The sequence below is a fragment of the Equus caballus genome, chromosome 2, assembly GCF_041296265.1.
Source record: "Equus caballus isolate H_3958 breed thoroughbred chromosome 2, TB-T2T, whole genome shotgun sequence".
NCBI classification, from domain to species: domain Eukaryota; kingdom Metazoa; phylum Chordata; class Mammalia; order Perissodactyla; family Equidae; genus Equus; species Equus caballus.
Window position 1 is genome coordinate 12,039,500 of NC_091685.1, and position 16,113 is coordinate 12,055,612.

At 54.6% G+C, this 16,113-nt stretch overlaps 1 long non-coding RNA gene across 2 annotated transcripts; it reads right to left on the reverse strand.

Annotated features, from left to right (window-relative positions):
* Positions 1 to 3,051: 3,051 nt before the first annotated feature.
* Positions 3,052 to 5,675, reverse strand: LOC138920344 (uncharacterized). Of its 2 annotated transcripts, none has more exons than XR_011431375.1 (3): positions 5,457 to 5,675; positions 4,271 to 4,393; positions 3,052 to 3,526 (listed from the first exon to the last, which is right to left on the reverse strand). It is a non-coding gene; the product is annotated as an uncharacterized lncRNA (long non-coding RNA). The 2 variants fall into 2 exon arrangements; XR_011431377.1 differs by lacking the exon at positions 5,457 to 5,675 and adding an exon at positions 4,795 to 4,920 and having other exon boundaries at positions 3,055 to 3,526.
* Between the last annotated feature and the right edge of the window lie 10,438 nt (positions 5,676 to 16,113).

Consider the following 16,113-nt stretch of genomic DNA (forward strand, 5'->3'; position numbering starts at 1 on the left):
CGTGGAGGAGGGAGCTCACAGTGGTAGTGACATGCCCGGTCTAGGAAAGACCTTCTGTGCCCAGAGCAGCTCCAATTCTGAAGGGTGAGGCACAGCTCCCAGGGCAGCCCACTCGATTGTGGGAAGTCCTAACACCACCCCCTATCTGCAAGTGTCCCCACGGGGTCCTAGCATGTTGTACAGCAGGGGGCTCACCTCCCAGTCCGTCTGCCCCCAGGCTGTGAGCTGCCGGAGAGACAAATGCCAGGTGTCCCATTCACCACTAGCACAGCACTGGCATGTGGAGGCCCCTGGGAAACATGAGTGGAGGGGAAGGATTTGCAACAAGTCCCAGGGTGGGGGCGGCAGGGCTGGGTGACCTGACTCCACCCCCAGACTCAGCACCACCCCCTCCTGCCCTGGTGCCTAGAGCCCCCTCCACAGGCAGGCTCCCTGTTGGTAGCAACTTTTGTATCTGGAGGAGGCAGGAAGAGGAGGCTGAGGCCTCTCTGGGGCCGCTTCTCTCTCCCTCACTGCTTCAGTCTCTTCTCTTCTGCTCACTCGCCTTCTCTCTCAATCTCTCTTCGTGTCTCTCTGCTCCTTTCTCTCCCTCCTTCCCTGCCTCTCTCTCTCTGAGTCATTTGCGGAGCGGAGATGGCCTAGCCCATCTGGGAGCGAGAGCGCGGCCGGTGACGGAGGCGCAGGTAATAGCTGAGTGAAGGAGAGAGACGAGACGTAGAAATTTATGACATTGAAAATGACTGAGAGAGAGTGTGTGTGTGAGTGTGGGAGAGGAGAGAGCAGGGGGAGGCAGGAAGGGAGAGGGAGGGAGCTCGTGGGCTCTCTCTCAAATACACACACATACACACACACTCCAGCCCCTACCCCTCCCTCCAACCTGGCAGAGAGGAGAGGACATGGGGGAGGGGGCTGCCAACCCAGAGAGAGACAGACAGACAGACAGTCAGTCAGTCGGGAGGACAGAGAGGGCAGACAGAAGGAGAGGAAGGAGCAGAGCAGGTGAGACAGGAGACAGAGCAAGGCTGAGAACACTGGGAGAAATGCCCAGAGTGTCTGGCTGTGCTGCCTGCTGGTCTCTGGCCTGGTCCCCACTTCAGTAGCTCTGGTCTGAGGGGAGGGGTGTCCCCATGGCACATGGTAGCAAGGAGTCTGGAGTCTGGGCTGGAGATTTTCTAAGGGATGAGGCTCAGAAAGGGCCAGAACATGCTCCAGGTTGCACAGCAGGTCTCCTTCCTAGCATGGCTGTGTCCCCACAGGTGCTGAAGTGTGAGGAGCCGGGAAGCAGATGGACTAGATATTGTAACCACCCACAACAGCTCCTCCCTCTGGACCATGGGAGGCAAAAGGATGGCCAGAATAACCTGCCCGTATCCTCTTGAAGTCAGAAGAGAATCTGTTTCCTTGGGGTGTTAAGCCTATAATCCCCTCTGCCCTAGCCACCCCTAGACCACCCAGGATGGCTTTGCTGGAGACAGGAGTAATTAGACATCCTTCAGAGAGCTGGGCCCCCACCCTGACCCCACCGAGGCCACCCCAGATCCAGCAGGCTGCGCTCCACCTCCCTGCTCAGCGCCACTCTGCCACCTCTTGGCTCTAATGCTGCTGAGCGCCCTGCCAGTCACCATTCCTTAACCCAGCGCTCAGTTCTTTGATCAGATTCCTCCCCTCTCTGGGCCTAAGTTTCCTCATCTGTAAAATGGGGAGAGTAACACCCACCTATGCCCATCCTCCTTGGGCCAGAGAAGCAATGCCAGGGCTCAGGGTGGCCTTTGGTCTACCTAAGTCTGGAGATTCTCCTCCACTGGAGAGTGTGGGTCATCTTAACTCCAGGGGAGCTCTCGGCAGTTCTGACTGACTTTGTGGGTGAAGGAGAGGGGACAGGATTCCCAGGCATCCCACATACACAGAGCCACCTCCCAAGGAAGCTGACGTATCAGGTACTCAAAGGCCAGAACCCTCCATTCCCGGGTACAGGCACGAGGCTGAGGCCTAGAGAAGGCTGGGGCCTCACCTCAGTCTCACAGCGGAGAAGGGCTGAGCCAAGCCCTGTCCACTAGCCCAGGCCATGTACCAGGCCCCTTGTCCTGCCAGACGTGGGCAGGACAGGTACCTTAGCGCTCTTAGAGACCTTGCTCCCCATCCCCAGCAGCATGGGGCCTGACTCTGAACAGGTGTGCAAGTTTCCTCAAACGGAAAGAAAAAGAGCTCACCCCCCACTCCACAACCCCGCCCCCTCTCCCTGCCAGCCTTCTGCCACAGAGGCCCCTCCCCCCCATCTCCCCCTGCCCTTTAGCCCTCTCTGCTGGAACTTTCTTGGATTAACCCCTCCTAGTCCAGGGCATCTGGAGAGGTGGTAGGATGCAATGGCTGAAAGCACAAGCTTCTGGGCCAGAAAGGCCCCAAATCACAGCTCTGCCCCTTGGCTAGGTGACTTTGGCCTCTTCATTTAATGTCTCGGAGCCTTATTTCCTCATCTGGCAAATGGAACTATAAATGTCTGGCTCTGGGATTGTGGGGAGGGCCACATGAGATCATGGGTATAAAGTGACTACACAGAAGAGTTGCTGAGCAAATGCCAGTTGGCATCTGGCCCCCTGGCGCCACGTTTAACTGTGTCGTAGCTCTCTGCTGTGCTTAAAGGGACGAAGGTGAGAGCTGAGGGTGGGGAGAGGAGGAAGAGGAGCAGCTTGAGAAGACTCCTGCTTGCTTAGAAGAGATGAAGCCAGAGCTACAGTGGGAGAGACTCAGGTTAGCTCTAAGAGGGACTTCCCTATTCTGAGACGCAGGAGGAAGCCACATTTCAAAGGGCCCACCTGGTCCAGTCTGTTCCGTGGCCCACATCCTCATCCTAGAGGCAGCTGAGGTGGCAGCGGCTGCTCTGTGTGGGGAACAGTAGGGGAGGTGAAGAGTTCACTGGGCCCACAGGCTGCGCAGGCTGCCGGCCTCCCACCCAGCCCCCGTGCCCTGGCCCAGCCCGTTGTGGCCGCATAAAAGGTGACGGATGGTTAATGGGGGAGATAACGGGATTCATAAGGGAAATTTATCGGTCACTCTGGTGGTATAAATATGTTTATAGCGAACCAAGGGGAAATGAAGAAGCCCCAATAAATCACTGTGAAGCCACCAGCCACTAATAGGCGAGCGGCCTCGGGAACCCCAGCATTGGCGCTTGCAGACACCCCCTCTGGCTGCCTGCTAATGGCATGGAGGGGCTGCAGATCTGTCAGGCTGATGCCCGGCTCACGTCGTGGTGGGAACAAGACCCCAGGGGCTGCCTCTGCTGGACCTGAGCTGTCCTGCCCACTGTGCAGCCACCCCCTCGGTAGATCCCGGCTCAGCCAGACTGGAAGGGCTGAGGGAACGGGGTAGAGGGAGACACCAGCCAAGTCTGGGAGGCCCCGCAGTGCAGGTGCAGGCGTTAAGGAGGCTCCGGAGTCAGACCTGGCTTTAAAACGTGATGCTGCACTTCCCAATCCTTGCCCGCTTAGGTTCCCTTGTCTGCAGAGCGACTTCAACCCTCGGAAAGCTGTCGGGGGAAGAGAGAGAGAATCCACTAGTCACAGTGCTTGGCACACTGTAAACCTCAGTGAACAGTAGCTGCTCTTATTCTTGCTTTCTGCAGGGTCTTTCCCTCTTGGGGAAAGTGCTGTGCAGATGTGAGAACAGTCACATAAAAGTGGACAGCATTGTCCCCATTTTATAGATAAGGAACCTGAGGCTGAGAAGTTGAGAGGCTTGCCGGAAGTCACACAGCCAGAAGAGGAAGGCTCTGATTCCCAAGCCCAGCCTCTTCCCTCCATGCCATTTCCACCCTGCTCTTCCCTCAGAGTTCCTGGGGGTTCCCTGTCCCCACCCCCCAGAGAAGAGGCCTAGGATTCCAGGGGCCCTGAAGCACAGGGCAGAGCCCCGGGGGCCCTGGCAGCAACTTGCTGGTGCTGGTGAGCTAGGCCTCAGCTCCCTGCACTCCTACCCTCCCTGCCCTGCTGTTCCCCCCTCTCCCCCACCCCCTGCATAGCAAGGGCTGTCCTCAGTCACTGTGACCTGATCCAAGCACTGAGCGTCTTGAAGCCTTCCGTGTGATCTGCACGGAGCGCTTCACACCCGACCTTTCCCTCCAAACTCTGGGCCTTGATCACAGCCTCAGCCCAGGCCGAGGTCGCTTCTAGCCCAGCTCACTCCTTCCTTCCTTCCTTCCTTCAGCAAATACTTATGTAGCTCCCTCTGGAGGGCACAATACTGACCCAGCCAGCTCTGGCCCTGTGGTACTCACTGGCGGAGGAGTCAGGCCTGGATCATGGAATAGAATAGGGTGTCCGCTGAGGCTAAGGTAGGCACAGCAGCTGGAGAGGCCCCAAGTCAAAGAATGAGTAGGAGCCCAGCAGGAAAAGCATTTCTGTTGGAGGAAACAGCTTGGGTGAGAGCCTGGGGGCAGACAGGGCTTCCCCAGCCCACTGGGGTCGGTTTTAGCACTTCTCTCTCAGTGTGAGGGACTGCCCAGACACCCCACATCAGGCTCTATCCTCACTTTATGCGTGTTCCTCACCCCCACCTCCCTCTTCTCAAGGTCATGCTGCCCAGCTCACCTCACACTGGACAATGCTGCAGCCAGCTCCCGGGTTTCCAGCCAGGACAGGCGCCTCCCCCCCTTGTCTCTCCCTGAGCCCCGCATCTATTCCCCAGTGCCCCAGCCCGCAGTCCAGCCTCCCCCACGCTGGGGGAGGGGAACAGGGCCTTTGAGGTCCTGGGGGCTCCAAGTCTCCCCCCTGCCCTGGGGAGAAGAGGGACCCGAGCTACCTTTGCCTCGTCTGAGTCGCTGCGTGTCTCTGTCTCTCCTTCCTATCCAGTTTCTGTCTCTCCCAGTCTCTGCGGATCTCTGGCTCTCTTGCTCCCAGTCTCTCTCCCCACGGCTCTCTCCCTCCCGGTCTCGGGCTCCGTCTCTCCCCACCTCTCTCCCTCCCGAGGCCGGGCGGGGGAAACCGCTCCGTAAATAGGCGGATGGCCCCGGGCGCTCCGGGCGCAGACACTCGTTTTTAGAGCCGGTAATTGACTCCTTTCAGTTGATAATTCATGGCTTGCATATGCGCTTTAATGCGGGCGCCCGGGGAGACGCGGCGGGCGGGGTGGCCCTTGCGCGGCGCGAGCTGCTGAGCAGCCGGGGAGGGAGCCGGACTCTGGGCTGGTGGCGTCCGGGGCCGTCTGTCCGTCAGTGCCTGGGAGCGGAGGGGGCGCCACCGCCGGGGTCTGTCTGTCTCGCCCACTGGAGACCTGGCGGGGTGACGACATTCCAGTGCGGCGGGTAGGGTGAGGCCGGGACAGTTCCTGGGCCGTGGGGGGCGACGCGGGGGACTAGCAGAGCCTTCGAAATGAATGGGGGCCGCGCGGGGTGGGGGACACGCGGACACCCCTTCCCCATGCAGTCAATGGGGAAACAGGCCCAGAAAGGGAGTAGGTCTTACCTGCCTCCCACAGCGCAGAAACAAGGCCAGAACTCGAAGCGACCCTTCCCAAAGGCGCCTCAGAACCGCTCCCCCGCTTCTCCTGTTTCTGAGCTAAATTCTTTCCCTGGAGTGACCCACGCTTCTGCTCTCAGACAGGCTCCCCTGAGGAGCTGGCTCTTCCCTGTGAATTCCGGACACAGACTCCCAGACCTGCACCAGCCTCTCACCCACCTGCCCTTCACCTTCTGTGGTTGCCTCATCCTAAGGCTGTGGCAGACGTAGTCATTATTTCCATCTTACAAAAGAAATGGGCTTGGAGACTTGCCCAAGGACCCGGAGGAGGCAGAGCCAGAAGCTGGATGTGTGTGGTGCCCAGATCAAGCCCTCGCGGGAAGGACTAGGAGTGGGAAGGGGAGGAAGAGGCGTGCCCTGTCCCCGAGGTCCCATATGCACCCTCCACACAACCACAGAGCAGCCCCTGTGGTGAGGGGCTCTGAGGAAGCCAGTGACCTGCCCACAGTCACACAGACCAGGGAGCGATTTCAGCTGAAGATGGTGCTGGCAGGCAGTGAGAGGTTAGAGGTCAGCGCATGAGCTGGAGCTGGCAATGGGGCAGAAGGCAGTTGTTGACCCCAAATGTCAGCTCAAGAGAAAGAGAGAAAGCCCAGCTTGGAGAGAGGTCTGGCCCCAGGATGGCGCTTCCCATTTACTCTGCCCCTTACTTCCCCAGGCTAATTTCAGCCAAAAATAGAATTCCACCCTCATCTCCTAAAATCTGCACATGTTTAACCCAAAGCGAAAGCACTCAGCTTATTCCTGGTCCCCCTGTCTCCGTCTCCCCACCCTCTAGTTTCCCCATATGCAGTGGAGTTTAGACTGGGAAAGTCCTGGTGACAGCAGGTCTGAGCTGACAGCAGGGTAATGTCTGGGCAGTGTGAAGCTCAATGCTGCCCCCTGGTGCCCAGACTGTTGCAGCCTGTGGGACGCAGAAGAGGAGGCAGGAGGCATAGAAACCTCTCTGTCCCCCACCTTCTCCCAGCCTCTTAGACCCCTCTTATGGGGAAGGGAGGACAGAGCAGAAGCCCTCCTACTCCTGACTGAGGGGAAACCACGAGGCTCCTTTTCCAGCAGAGGTCTCAGACTCTGTGGTAGATCCTGGAGAGAAGTGGAGGCCCGGGTGAGGTCAACGATAGCCCTGTCCCGCCTACATCCAGACATCCTAAATAGTCCCTTCAATTGTAGGTTGAGTCAGGGCTGCCCTTCTAATGATTCCTGAGGTCTTTATCCTAGTTAAACTCAGGCCTTTTTTGGCCCAAAATTCCATCATTTATGTTCAGAGGAGGTAACAAACGTAGGATGGATGGATGGATGAATTCCACTCCTCTGCATTGAGATATTAGATCCAGAAGGTCTGTGCTATCAAGCACAGGGAGGAATGAGTTCATTAGTTTGCCTAGTTGACTGGAAGTAGGGCTATAAAGAGGAATGGAATAAGAGAAGGGTAAGTTTTGATGGGGGAGGACCTCAAGAGAGTTCAGATAAAGGGAAGGTCAAGGGGGAGTTGGAGGGATAAAAGAAGGCTTCCTGGAGGAAGTGGCATTTGACATAGGACCTGAAGGATAGAGAAGACGGTGATGATGTTCAGGTGGAGGGAACAGCATGAACAGAGGCACAGGGGCAGAAGCGCAAGGTGTGGCAGCAAGAAGGCTGCCGTTTGTGGGAGTAAAGGGAGGCTGTGCTGTGGTGGAGTCATGGCAGGAGACTGTGGAGGATCTCAGGAGGTGCTGTCAGGCCAAGAAATTAGCAGTTTGTGGGCAAAGCCCTGGACTGTGAGCCAGGGTCTGGATCCCAACCCAGGGTCTGCTCTAACTGGGTTTCACTCCCTCGGCCTTGCTCTCTGAAACTTTCTGTGGACAGCAGTGGGAGGCATGGAAAGTTCTTGATCAGGGAACTGCCTAGGGATCACAGCTCATGGAATAGTCAAGCTAGCAGGTACCGTGGAGCTCATCAAATCTAATGCCTCAATTTGTAGATGAGAAAACTGAGGTCCAGAGAAGGAAAGTAACTTGCCCAGCATTGCACAGCAAACCAGTGACAGAGCCAGGACTTGGACCCAGGTCTCCAGACTCTCAGTTTGGGGCTTCTTTCCCTGTGCTGCAATCTGGGATAGCATCTGGGGGACTGAGCTGGAGGAGAGCAGCTGCAGGCAGAAGGCCACCAGGAGGCCACAGCCACACCTAGACCAGAGATCATGAGGCCAGCCAGTCAGAAAATGTTTATTGAGCCCTTCACCCTGCTCTCCATCTTGGACTGATCTGGGATGTCCATGTATTGTGCACTCACACAGAGGGACTACAAAGAAAAGGAATCTGGTGGGCTTCCAGGAGGAGGAGACATGAGTCAGATATGGTATTCATGAGAAGGAAGGAAGTAGACTTGGATGAGGATGTAGGAAGGCCGTCAGGAAAAGGAGTGGCCTGTCACTTGGATCCTCTCTGGTTGTTGGCCAAGGTCTCCACCTCTTTCATGAACCAGAGATGCAGCTCTTCTTCTAACGGCGAAGCAATGCACTGCGCAGACACCAGAAGTCCCACAGGTCCTCCCACGGCCTGCAGTGAGAGAGGGTCTGTGGCCTCGGCCTGCTTCCTGCCCGCAGGCCCCTTGCCCAGCCTTCTGCAGGAATGGATTAACAGACATCTCATCCCCCATCCATACTGAGGTAGAGAGATCCTGGGTCTCCAAATTCCAGGCTTTCTCAGCTCTCAGTGGAACTTGGAAAACTGTTCTGACTTTATTTACCTACAATTCTCCAGGGTTAAGATGTAAAACTTGCTCCCTGTGCAGAGAGCTGACTTTATGGTAAAATATAAAACCAAGTATCCACCCAATGCTCTCAGCAAAGGAAAGAAGAATGTGCAAATCCCTGATCCAGAGCCTGTGACACTTCTGTAGTGAAAGAGGTGTCTTGACCCCAAACACAGGCCCAGGATCATGGGGCCCGAGCCTGAGTCCCTGCCGTGAAATCCAAACATACTTGTAGGAATTCAAACGTGTTTTCATTGCTTTCTGATGACATCATATAAACTCTTATCTGCCTTTGTCTCTGGAGCCAGGGCACAGGTCTTCAAGTCCTGGCTCCTCCAATTCAACTGGCTGTGTGACTTTGGTCAAGCCCCTTAACCTGTCTGTGTCTCCATTTCCTCATTTGCAAAACCTCACGGGACGGTTATGGGATTTAATGATTTAATATATATACAGCACTTTTAAACAGCTCTTGGAACAGAGTAAGAGCTCAAAACACATTAGATGGTATCATGATTGTTATTTTCTCAGAATTCAGGTCAGCAGTTCCACTGGGTAACTCTAGCACTAAAATCAATTTCCAGAAAAAGTAAGTTACTTAATGTCTGACTCAGACACATGCATACTTTTGAGTCAATCTTTCTCTTTCTCCCTCTCTATTTCTCTTTCTCATCCTAGTCATGGTTGTTATTTTAGACCATGCATTAAGTAGAGTAGTCCCATGGAAATATTTGCTTTTGTGAAGCCACCTCTGAATCAGTAATAGTAGCATTTCTTGAAGATTTCCTTCATATAAGGCCTTATGCTAATTGCTTCACTCTGTTTCGATTTAACCTTTGGCACACCCTGCAAAGTAGACGTTTGAATTCCCATTTTCCTGGTGAAGAAACTGAGGCCCAGAGAGGGGCAGTGTCCAGTCTAGTTACAGGGCAAACTGCTAACCAGAGGCCTTTGCCCTGTTCCAACTTCCCTGCCTCTGGGATTGCCTCTCCCTAGCACAAGTGTCAAGGAGAGCACTGGTTTTGCAAAGCATTCTCCCCTGACAAGGACAGAGGCTGATTTGGAGATCAAATGGTGGGTCCTCAGGGATGCGGTGAAACCACAGCAGAAGTGATAACGGGTAAATAGTAGGACTGGCCGGCCCCACCCACCCGCCCCAACTGGGATTGAGGCAAGAATCAGTCCTTGTTTGTGTCCCTGGGGGAGAGGTGCAGAGAGGGAAACTGACCTCCCGGAAATTTTTGTCATTACTATCTCTGTAGCATCTCTTGTAGAAGGCCAGTTCCTCCTCCTCCTGTAGCGTCACGGTGGTGACCAGCACCACGCCAACAGGGAAGTTCAGGATGTTGCACAAGTTCGTGTAGGAGAAGCTCTCTGTAGGAAGATCCAGGTAAGCCCAGGAAATAGGCTGGGAAAAAACTCAGGTGGGGAAGAATGTGGGTGAGCGCCCCCTGGGGGTCCTTCTCAAAACTGCAGCCCTTTGGGTTTGGAATAGCTCATCCAGTGCCAGAGGGCACCTGAATGGCTTCTCGCCCTCCCTACGGTGGAAGGAGGCAGAGTCAGCGTCATCGAAGCCTTACTCCGTGCCAGCCACTGTGCTGGCCTCTCTGCATTGCTGATTCCTTGAATCCTTTCCACCCCTGTGAGGTTGGGATTACTATTCCCTGGGTACAAATGAGGAACCCGAGGCGGCAGACAGGTTGGGTGGCTTGTCACAGGCCGCACAGCTGGAGGGTGGCAGAGGATTCAGCCCATGCACTCCAGTGCACTGGGCTCCAGGATGGCTGGAGTGTGCAGTGCGACCCTGAGTTGCAAAGGCAGCCACCTGTGCAGGGAGTGAGCATCAACGAAGGTATAGTGATGTGAACAGAGGACATCAGAGCAGAGCCAGGTGTGGGACATGCCTTTGGGCAGCCACTGGGGGGGTCCCCAGGGGAGAGGAGTCCAGGCTTGAGGCAGGTTTTCATTCTGCTTTGACATCCCCTGTAAGACCCGCACCTGTGCTGGGCGTGGGACCCAGCGATGCCTCCAGCACCGCTCTGTGCTGAGGCCTGCATTTCAGGGAGGCTGGGCCAAAGACACTTTTAAAGGGTGGGGCAGCAGAAAGCCTGTTAAGAGTGAATGGATGTGCTGAGTGAAAGAAGCTCGACACAAAAGCCTCATACCTTATGATTCCATTTACATGAAATCCTAGAAAAGGCAAAACTATATGACAGAAAGCAGATCAGTGGTTGACGCGGGGAGGGAGAGGTGGAGTTGCAAAGGGACATGAGGGAAACTTGGCGGGTGAAGGAAATATTCTATATCTTGATTATGTGATGCTGATATAACTATATACATTTGTAAAAACCTTCAAATTACACTCTGAAAATTGATGAATTTTATTGCATCTAAATTATACTTCAATAAAGTTCATTTTAAAAGTGAATGGGGGGCTGGCCCCGTGGCCGAGTGGTGAAGTTCGCGCGCTCCGCTGCAGGCGGCCCAGTGTTTCACTTGTTCGAATCCTGGGCGCAGACATGGCACTGCTCATCAAACCACGCTGAGGCGGCGTCCCACATGCCACAACTAGAAGGACCCACAACGAAGAATATACAACTATGTACTGGGGGGCTTTGGGGTGAAAAAGGAAAAAAATAAAATCTTTTAAAAAAAAGTGAATGAAAGGGGCTGGCCCCGTGGCCGAGTGGTTAAGTTCGCGCGCTCCGCTGCAGGCGGCCCAGTGTTTCGTTGGTTCCAATCCTGGGCGCGGACATGGCACTGCTCATCAGACCACGCCGAGGCAGCGTCCCACATGCCACAACTAGAAGGACCCACAACGAAGAATATACAACTATGTACGGGGGGCTTTGGGGAGAAAAAGGAAAAAATAAAATCTTTTAAAAAAAAAAAAAGTGAATGAAAATTGGGAGTGTCTGCTAACAGTCACGGAATTTCTTTTCCAGGTGATGGAAATGTCCTGGAATTAGGTGGTGGTGGTGGTTGCACAACATTCTGAATATGCTAAACACCACTGAATTGTACCCTTTAAAAGGGTGAATTTATGTTATCTGAATTTTATCTCAATTTAAGAAAGTAAAAAAAAATAGTGAGGGGCCGACCCCGTGGCTGAGTGGTTAAGTTAGCATGCTCCGCTTTGGCGGCCCAGGGTTTCGCTGGTTCAGATCCTGGGTGCAGACATGGCACTGCTCATTAGGCCACGCTGAGGCGGCGTCCCACATGCTACAACTAGAAGGACCCACAACTAAAATATACAACTATGTACTGGGGGTATTGGGGGAGAAAAAGCAGAAGAAAAACAAAAAGATTGGCAACAGTTATTAGCTCAGGTGCCAATCTTAAAAAAAAAAAGTAGTAAATGGAGAAGAAGTAAGGCCACAGAGGTTGTGGCAGGACTCAGAAGTCCTGGGCCTCCAGTCTCAACCCCACCAGGACCCCGTGCCCTCTCACCTAATGCTTTGTCAGAACAGCCTATGTAGAAGGCAGGGTCCACAGCTGGTGCCAGCAGCACGTCCAGGTCTAGGGACCTCCGCTTGGCTATGAACTTTTGTTGATATTCCTATAGGGCCAGTGGGAGGCAGGAGATGTAAGACCGGCAGAGGTCACTGTTTGCAGGACAAGGTCAGGTGCTGCCAGGCCCAGTCCAGTTAGGCACTAGGAAGAATTCCCAGGCTGTGAGGTGCAGACTGAGATATCTGGGAAGGGTCAAGGTCTTCCCAGGGGCCAAGGTGAAGGGATAAGAAGGGGGGTCTCAGGCTGCAGTGATCTGGGGACAACATATCATCTTGGCCCTAGTGAGATGGACTAGATTAACCTCCTAGGTCACCAGGCCTCCCCATCCAGGTCCAGCCAGGCCTCCTCTGCAGGTCAGGACAGAACTATACACCCTGTCTGACTACTCATGTCACCACTCAGGTCTCTGCTGCCCCTGCTCTGGCAGTCCCTCGAGATCTCCTGAGGCTCACAACACCTCCACTACTGCGTGCTGCTCCCACAGTTTCTTGGGTGTCCTAGAGAATGAGAAGGACTCTGGGAAGTCCAAAGGTCAGCATGGGAGGACCCCCTTTTGTACAAATGGGGACATCACACCCAGGAGGCAAGGCCTGACCTCGATGCAAGCTGCAAGTCAACTGATGGGCTGGAAATGACCCGGTGTCTTGTGCCCTGGTCAAGCCACCTTGCCTGTCCAACGTTCCCAAGAGTATACATTCTCTGGTCAATGCCCCACACCCCCTCGCCTGCCAGCACAAGGACTCACAGGCTCCCCCTAGCATCACAGCTTCCTTCCCCTAACCTGTGAGGCCCCAGGTCAGCCCTCAGGCTGCCCCAGCCCCAGCCCCAACCAGCAGCTCAACTCCAAACCCCACCAGGCCAAGCCCAAGGGCAAACACAAGCCCAAACCAGAACCCTCCCCAACCACATCCCCACCCCAATTCCAACCTTAACCCAACCCCAACTCAAACCAACTCCAACCCCAGCCCCAGTCTTAAACTCAACCCCAGCCCAAATCTAACCTCAGCTCAGGCCCAACTTTTACCCCAACCTAACCCAATCCTAGCCTGAACTCAGAGCTTAACTCGAAATCAAACCCCAGCCCCAAATCAGCCCCAATCCCAGCCCCACTCAAAAGTCTACATTTAACCCAGTGTCAGACATGACCCTAAAACCCTAATTAGATCCCAAAGTCTAAATAGCCCTCACCCCCAGTGGATGCCAACTCTAGCCACACGCCCCTCACCCAATTCCCACCACCCCATGGGAAACTCTTGTGAGCCAGACCTAAGGAGACTTGGCCACCCACCCTACTCCACGAATCTCTTCCAAATTCTGGTTGGCTCGGGGCTCCTAGAGATGGGGAGACCAACTTCAGAAACCACAGGGCAATGCCAGCCTGCCCAGGACAGGGGTCCAGGAAGAGCGATACTGCTCGGCACACTGACACGGAGCCCTCTGCTCCTCCCACAAGCCCCCCACCACCGCACCAAGCCCTGAGCCCCCTCTAGGCCTCCACTCCCTCTCTAGATCCCATTCCCCTTCTCTAAGATGCCCTCCCCGCTCAGGGCCTCTCTGAAGCCCCCTCCCCTCTCTGAGAGACTGCTCTCTTTTGGCCCCCCATCCTTCTCTTTCAGTTCCTTTTCCCCTTTCAGTTCTTGAACCCCTATCTGAGGCACCACCATTCTCTGGGCCTCCTTCTCCTCTCTGGCCCTACCCCACCCGCTGTGTGAGCCCCCCTCCCCTTTCTGAGCCCCTTCTTCTCTCTGGGCCCCTCCCCCTCTGAATCCCTCCCCACCCTGGGCCCACACTCACTATGTACTTGAGGATCCAGGCCAAGGAACACTTGAGTAGGTCTGGCAGGCGGAGCTGGCTGACCAACCCCTTTATGCGGAGGTCCACAATGTCCCCCTCACTGAGGAACTACAGTCATGTATCTGGCCAGTTACAGCGTTTCAGCCCTTGGCAACACCCACTCAACTCCCCCTCCTTAGATAAGCCACAGAGGCAGGTCAGACCCAAAGAAACACTTCCATTCCCACCACCACCATCCCTGGAACATGTACATCCCGAAGATGGGGCCTGATGGGTGACTTGCTGCTTAAGGTCACAGAATTTGCCAGAAGCATCACACCAGCCCAGGCCCACAGGTACCCCACTAGGGCTAAGGTTGCTTCCAGCCCCCTCCCCCATCCCATTTCTATCATGTCGCACGTCTAAGTTCCCATAAACGTACAGCTTCTCCAGAAGGGTGGCCCCTCCATCTGCATACAGACCCCGAGTGAACAGGTGTTGTGTAGCATACTGGATGCGGGGAATGGAAAAGGGGGTGACCTGGGGGACAGAGGCTGAGTCAGGGCCTGGAGCTCCTCCCCTGCTACCCTGTTTTCTCTCGGCATCCCTCTCCCAGGATTTAAAGAGAGGATCCCACATCACACCTCGTCTCTGTCCACCTCAGCTCCTCAGCAGGGCAGGGGAGTCCTGTGTGGCTGGCCGTGTCCTACCATGCCCACTCCCTCACCCCCACAACTGAGATGCAGCAGAATTCCAGCAGTCCTGTTTCCTGCCTGCTTCACTGGGATCCAGCCCCAGGCACGCCAAGAGCTTACATAAGTGAGCTCATTTAATCTTCATAGCTGCCCATATGGTAGAAAACTGAGGCTCAGGGGGGTTAAGAGACTGGCCCAAGATCACATAGTACGTGTGTGGCCAAGCGGCAATTCTCAAAGAGGAGGAAGAGCCAGGACAAGCTACCAGGGCATGGGAGGCAGGGCATGAGGAGGAGGGCGATTTTGAGGACAGAAAGCTCCCGCAGCCATTTGATGGAGGCAACAGAAACCCAGGCTATAGGAACCAGAGGAGTGAGTACCTGAGTCCCCACGACTGAAGCAGGAAGGCACAAAATCTTAATGCCTTCCTCGCAGGCATCCATTCACTTCCACCCCTTCAGTCTTCTCCAGGAGGCTGAGGGGAAACACAATGATCTCAGCAGCCCAAACTCAGACGTAACTTCCTTTCTCTCCAAGAATGGTCCAGCTCAGCATCCTCACCAGTTGGACTCCGTCCCTTCCCAGAGTTAAGTAAACATTACCTGGTGTCCTGCATCCTGGAGCAGCCTGGAGGTGAGCCTCACAGATTGTCCATGCTTGGAGATGGCTGGGTGAAGCCATCTGATTCATAGCAGCCGATTCGAAGGGGCCAGTTACTAGAATATACCTGGGGGCAAGAGTGGCCGAGTGGGGTTCTGAGGGGAGATTAGGCTAGGGACAAGGTAGCCTCACTCTCTTCAGGAGACAGACTTATAGGCTGGGACCTTGGGCCACAGCTGTCCTCACCTGGAAGAATCCCCAGGGGCTCCCCAAGAGCCCCTTGGACCCTCTCTATATACTTTCCAGGCTCTAGGTCCTCTGGAGAAGCCCCTGGAAGAAAAATAAATGGATGAGGACTTGAGAAATTGGGTGGATGGAGTGGATAGGTAGATGGATGATAAATAGATTCATGAATGAGTGGGTGGGTGTATGGATAAGATGGTGATTGGGTGGGTGGGCAGAGGGTTGAATGAACAGATGGGTGAGCGGATGAATGCATGGTTGGAGTTGAGTTGGTGGGCAGGTAAGAAAATAGATGAATAGACATGAATATCTTTAAGCTAAAGAACTGTCAGGAGAGAATGTGGGTGGAGAGATCTGTAGAGGCAAACAGTGGATGCCAGAAAATGATCACAGGTTGACTGTACTAGGATGTGTGTCAGGAACCAAATGAATAGACATTGGCTGAATGGTAGACAGACTCTCCCTATGGAGAGGGTTCTGGAGCCAGATAGAGCTGGGTGCAAGGCCCAACCCTGTCAATTGCTAGCTATATGATCATAGGCAAGTCATTTCACTTCCCCTCAGTTCCTCACCAATAAATGGGAAGAGCAATGTTCATCCTATAGAGTGACTGTCAGGATGAACTACACAGAGTGTGCACATAGTAGTTCCAATAAATGTTGGCAAATGAATTAAAGAATAAGCGAAGACCGCCGGAGCTGGAAGGGCCTGGAGTAATTTTCCAGTCCAACTTCTTTATTGTCCCAATGGGGAGAATGAGGCCTAGAGAAGAGCTGTGCCTTGGCCCCTCTAGAGTTACCTGGAGGACTAAAGCCCAGTTTAACTGGACATTAGGCTCTCTAAACCATTTCTGCTGAGTGCTCTGGCTGTGTGTGTTGGGTACGTGATGAGGGAGTCCCTCTTGGTGGGCAACATGGGCTATGGCTCCAGGTAGCTGAGAGGCCAAAGCAGCTGGCATCCAGCAGGGGTGGGAGATGAACATGACTGCGCATGTGAGCTTCTGGCTCACTGCACCTTGGACTGAGAAAGGAGGTCTTCACAAGGGATGG